The sequence below is a fragment of the Chlorocebus sabaeus genome, chromosome 14 (assembly GCF_047675955.1).
Source record: "Chlorocebus sabaeus isolate Y175 chromosome 14, mChlSab1.0.hap1, whole genome shotgun sequence".
Lineage (NCBI taxonomy): Eukaryota > Metazoa > Chordata > Mammalia > Primates > Cercopithecidae > Chlorocebus > Chlorocebus sabaeus.
This window is the reverse complement of record NC_132917.1, coordinates 33549077-33554899: the sequence shown is the minus strand read 5'-3', so window position 1 is coordinate 33554899 and position 5823 is coordinate 33549077. Positions and strand designations below refer to the sequence as shown.

At 41.6% G+C, this 5823-nt stretch overlaps 1 pseudogene; it reads left to right on the top strand.

Moving 5' to 3' along the window:
* The first annotated feature begins 4332 nt into the window (after positions 1-4332).
* On the top strand, positions 4333-5363 carry LOC103220507 (ADP/ATP translocase 2 pseudogene; annotated as a pseudogene).
* The last annotated feature ends 460 nt before the right edge of the window (positions 5364-5823 follow it).

Below are 5823 nucleotides of genomic sequence, written 5' to 3'. Positions count from 1 at the left end.
AAATTCTATTAGTAGCAAAAAGGTAATCTACTAACTACAGTCAAAATTAAAAAGAAAAGAAGGATTTTGTATATTAAGCCAGTAAACTTGAAAGTCTAGCTATGATGTACAATTTCTGAGAAAATAATACGTAACTTGCCAAACTGAAAAAAAAAAAAGATAGAACATCTAAAATTTTTTTGGAATCCTTAGAGATGTTGAATCATAGTTAAAACACATTTACACATGAAATCTCCATTCCCTGATACTTTACAGGTGATTCCAATCAACTGTCAAGTCAAAGATCATTCCAACATGGTGGAAATTCTGCAGTGAATAGAAAAAAAAAAAAGTAAATGCTTACCAAGAAGCTAGTATAACTGAAATCAAAACCAGGCAAGAACAATCTAAAAATAGAATATTATGGGCCAATATTTTCATGAACATAGTCACAAAATTGTAAGTAATCAACTAGCTAAACCCAACAATATTTTTTAAAATAACACATCATGAACAAGTTGGATTTGCCACATAAACGCAAGAATGGTTCAACCTTAGAAATTCTAAAGATAAAATCTGTTCATTTAAAAGATTTAACATTTTAAAACACCACATAACACTCTCAATAATTGTAGGAAAAAAAATCATCTAATACCAATGAATGATTCAAAAACAAATTTAAAAACTAGGAAGAGAAGGGAATTCCCTTAATCTAAGAAATCATATCTACTATAAATGGATGTGTTAAATCATAGTTAATGATTAAACCTTAAAAGCATGCCCTTTAAAATCAGGAACAAGTCAAGTTTCTCAGTATCATTTCTGCCTTCCAACATGACTATGCATCACCCAGATAAACTCACACATGAAGTTAAAGCAAAGATTAGAAAGAAGCAAAACTATTAATTATCTAAAGATAAACATTTTTATTCATAAAGCCACAGAATTCACAGAAAATTTTGTAGAACAATGAATAATTTAGCCAGTTTACTAAATACAAGATTTATGTACAAAATGCAATCATTTTCATACACATAGTTAGGTAATGCAGTTTTAAATAATATTCTGTTTAATAACAGAAGATTCTGAAAGATACCTATAAATAATTCTAAGAAACAATATACAACCTTCACATTTAAGAAATATTTCATGGTGGCTCAGAACTGTAATCCCAGCACTTTGAGAGGCCACATTGGGCAGATCACTAGGTCGGGAGATTGAGACTATCCAGCATAATACAGTGAAACCTCATCTCTACTAAAAATACAAAAAATTAGCCAGGCGTGGTGGCACGCACCTGTAATTCCTGCTACTTGGGAGGCTGAAGCAGGAGAATTGCTTGAACCCAGGAGGCAGAGGTTGCAGTGAGCTGAGATCACGCCACTGCACTCCAGCCTGGCAACAGAGCGAGACTCCGTCTCAAAAAACAAAAAACAAAATAAAAAAAGTATTGGGCACTTACTGTGGATACTGCAAAAAAACAAACAAATCAAACAAACAATAAAAACAAGAGACCAAAGGTTCAGCTCTCATGAGCCTTTCTTATATTATAGTCATGGAAGACAGATGATAGATAAAATTAGTAAATGAGTGTATGTTATACTAGAATATGATAAATGCTATGGAGAAAAATAAAGCAGGAAAGTGGTATAGGGAAAGCTGGGGGCAGGAACTGCAATTTTGTTTGGATATTCAGGGAAGAACACATTGAGAAGATGATACTTTAAACAAAAACTTGAAGGAGGTGAGGGAGAATGTCCTGTGGATATATGGGGGAAGAGAATTTCAGGCAAGTGGTAAAGCAAGTGCAAAATACCTGAGGTCAGGGCATGCTTGGCAGGCTTCAGCGTAACAAGACAGAGTGAGCAAGAGGTAAGCAGTAGGAGACTGGATCAAAGAAGTCATAAGCAGCTAGATGGTTGGGTCCTTGCAGGACTTTAAAGGACTTTGAATTTTACTCTGAGTGTGACGGAGAACCATTGAAGAGTTCTGAACAGAAGAGTGATTTGATTTAAATTTTTAACAGAGTCACTCTGGTTGCTATATGTATTAAACTGTTCTCATGCTGCTATGAAGAAATCCCTGAGACTAGGTAATTTATAAAGAAAAGAGGTTTAATTGACTCACAGTTCCTCATGGCTGGGGAGTCCTCAGGAAACTCACAATCATGGCAGAAGGGGAAGCCAAAACATTCTTCTTCACATGGCAGCAGCAAGGAGAAGTGAGGAGTGAAGAGGGGGAAAAGCCCCTTATAAAACCATCAGATGCTGTGAGAACTCACTCACTATCATGAGAACAGCACGGAGATAACTGCCCCCTAATTTAATTACCTCCCACGGGGTCCCTCCCGTGATACATGCTTATTATGGGAACTACAATTCAAGATGAGATTTTGGTGGGGACACAGCCAAACCGTATCACTATAATAAAAACTTGCCTATAAGGGTGCAGCGTGGAAGTAGGAAGTCAGAAGTCTTGTTACAGGAGAGGTGATGGAGGTTTGAACCCAGTAGAAACCAAGAAATGAGGTAGTAGCTAGAGGGACAAGAGAGATGCAGAAATTTTTGTGTATGTATGCATGCTTTTATTTGTTTCAAGAACTGAAATGTGAGAAACTCCTGCACGTTTATGTGCTTGAGTACATGAAAGCAAATGGCATTATGTGAAGTATATGGCTCAGATTTATACAGAAGCACAGATGGTCATTTTATAGTAGCCAGGAGGGAACACAGGGTACAGGGGCATAGACGCCGATAGGTAGTGGATGTAGCAGGAGCTTGTGGAAGTTCTATTTTGCTATGTCCCCAGTAAAATAAGAAGCAGTTCATCAGATGATAGTGAGGAGCGTGGGTGAGGTGTTGGAGTTTTGAGAAGAGAAAGTGTAAAACAGTCACAGTAGAGTAAGAAATAGACAAGGGAAACAAGACTGTCAGACAGCATGAAAGATCCATTGACACTAAGGATGAACTTAAAGTGAGACCAGTAAGCATGCTATGTATTTTTCTTCTGCTGTGATGATGCAAAGTAGAAGGACAGTTGGACTTCACCAGGATCAAAGTTCTGCCAAGCAAGTAATCACCGCAGGAGAGGGGAAAGGGTGTTGAGGGTGTATGTGAGGAAATGGCTATAATGATTGATGATGGAATTTAAACTGTGGGAAGAGTCAAAAGCACATGAGCGTGAATCAGGGATACTGAAAAGTTGCACCAGGCAGTGGATTGTAGATCCTGGAGTTTGTTCAGGTGGTGAGACTAAAACGAGCAAGACAGGACAAGGCAAACACAAGGTGGAATGTTTGAACCTGCAATTATGAAAAGGTGATGGAAATTCTGTGCTATGACCATGTGAGTGAGTCGCTGAAATAGGCTGAAGGGGAGGAATTGAACAAATTCAACGCCATGGTGGTAGAAGAATCATTTATTTGGATATTAAAATTACCAAGAATTAAGGCAGGAATGTTGGGGGGTTTTTGTTTGTTTGTTTTTTGTTTTTTGTGGCTTTTTTTTTTTTTTGAGATGGAGTCTTTCTCTGTTGCCCAGGCTGGAGTGCAGTGGCGCAATCTTGGCTCACTGCAAACTCCACTTCCTGGGTTCACGCCATTCTCCTGCCTCAGCCTCTCAAATAGCTGGGACTACGGTCGCCCGCCACCATGCCCGGCTAATTTTTGTATTTTTAGTAGAGACGGGGTTTCATCATGTTAGCCAGGATGATCTCCATCTCCTGACCTCATGATCCACCTGTCTAGGCCTCCCAAAGTGCTGGGATTACAGGCGTGAGTCAACGCGCCTAGCCCAGGAATGTTGTTCAAAAGACTGACAGTATATATACAATGTACTGGTACTATGTACCCACAAAAATTAAAATTTTTAATTAAGAAAAAAGGCTGGGCCGGGCGCGGTGACTCACGCATGTAATCCCAGCACTTTGGGAGGCCGAGGTAGGTAGATCACGAGGTCAGGAGATCGAGACCATCCTGGCTAACACGGTGAAACCCCGTCTCTACTAAAAAATACAAAAAATTAGCCGGGTGTGGTGGAGGGCACCTGTAGTCCCAGCTGCTGGGGAGGCTGAGGCAGGAGAATGGCGTGAACCTGGGAGGCAGAGCTTGCAGTAAGCCAAGATCGCGCCACTGCACTCCAGCCTGGGCAACAGAGCAAGACTCCATCTCAAAAAAAACAAAAAGAAAGAAAGAAAAAAGGCTGCCATTGACAAAAATCATTGAGAAATAGGGACAATGAAGTGGGAGAAAGCAGACAACTCAACAGTGGGGACAGTGGGAGTGATGGTCTGTTAGGACATTCAGATCTTATAGAGTCTAAGTAGGAGAGAGGGAGAAGGGTCTCACAGCAACAACAAAACACTGAGGAGGATGCATATCTCACCTCCATGGCTCCTGATATAAGAGGTGTAGGACATTAAAATGGTCCTCCCCACAGCCCCAGAGTCAAAGCCAGTTCCCAGCCCAGTCCCGTCCCGCAGCAGCCTGCCTCGTCTTTCCTTTCAACATGACAGATGCCGCCGTGTCCTTTGCCAAGGACTTCCTGGCAGGTGGAGTGGCCGCAGCCATGTCCAAGATGGCGGTAGCACCCATTGAGCAGGTCAAGCTGCTGCTGCAGGTGCAGCATGCCAGCAAACAGATCACCGCAGATAAGCAATACAAGGGCATCATAGAATGTGTGGTCCACATATCCAAGGAGCAGGGAGTCCTGTCCTTCTGGCGCAGTAACCTGGCCAATGTCATCAGATACTTCCCCACCCAGGCGTTCAACTTCACCTTCAAAGATAAATACAAGCAGATCTTCCTGGGTGATGTGGACAAGAGGACCCAGTTTTGGCACTACTTTGCAGGGAATCTGGCATCAGGTGGTGCCGCTGGGGCCACATCCTTGTGTTTTGTGTACCCTCTTGATTTTGCCCTTACTCGTCTAGCAGCCGATGTGGGTAAAGCTGGAGCTGAAAGGGAATTCCGAGGCCTCGGTGACTGCCTGGTTAAGATCTACAAATCTAATGGGATTAAGTGCCTGTACCAAGGCTTTAACGTGTCTGTGCAGGGTATTAGCATCTACCTAGCTGCCTACTTCTGTATCTATGACACTGCAAAGGGAATGCTTCCGGATCCCAAGAACATTCCCATTGTCATCAGCTGGATGATCACAGAGACTGTCACTGCTGTTGCTGGGTTGACTTCCTATCCATTGGACACCATTCGCCACCACATGATGATGCAGTCAGGGCGCAAAGGAACTGATACCATGCACACAGGCATGCTTGACTGCTGGAGGAAGAGTGCTCGTGATGTAGGAGGCAAAGCTTTCTTCAAGGGAGTATGATCCAATATTCTCAGAGGCACAGATGGTGCTTTTGTGCTTGTCTTGTATAATGAAATCAAGAAGTACACAAAAGCTGTTTTCTAGGATTTTTCTTCCCGTGAACAGGCATGTTGTATTATATAACATGTCTTGAGCATTCTTGACAGACTCCTGGCTGTCAATTTATCCATGGAAACTATTTGCTGGTTGAAAATGAGAAGCAATAATGTTCATCTGACCAGTTTTCTCTTAAAGCCATTTCCATGATGATGAGGATGGGACTCAATTTTTTTTTTTATTTCAGTTACTCTTGACAAACAACAAATTTGGAGAAATAAAAATATCTAAAATAAAAAAAAGAAGACCCTTACTTGAGCAGGAACAAAGCTGTATGCACAAAGTAATTTTAAAAGAACATGAACTGGGGCTGGGCGTGGTGTTTCAAGCCTGTAATCCCAGCATTTTGGGAGGCCGAGGCAGGAGGATCACTTGAGCCCAGGAGTTTGAGAACAGCCTGGGCAACAAAGTGAGACTC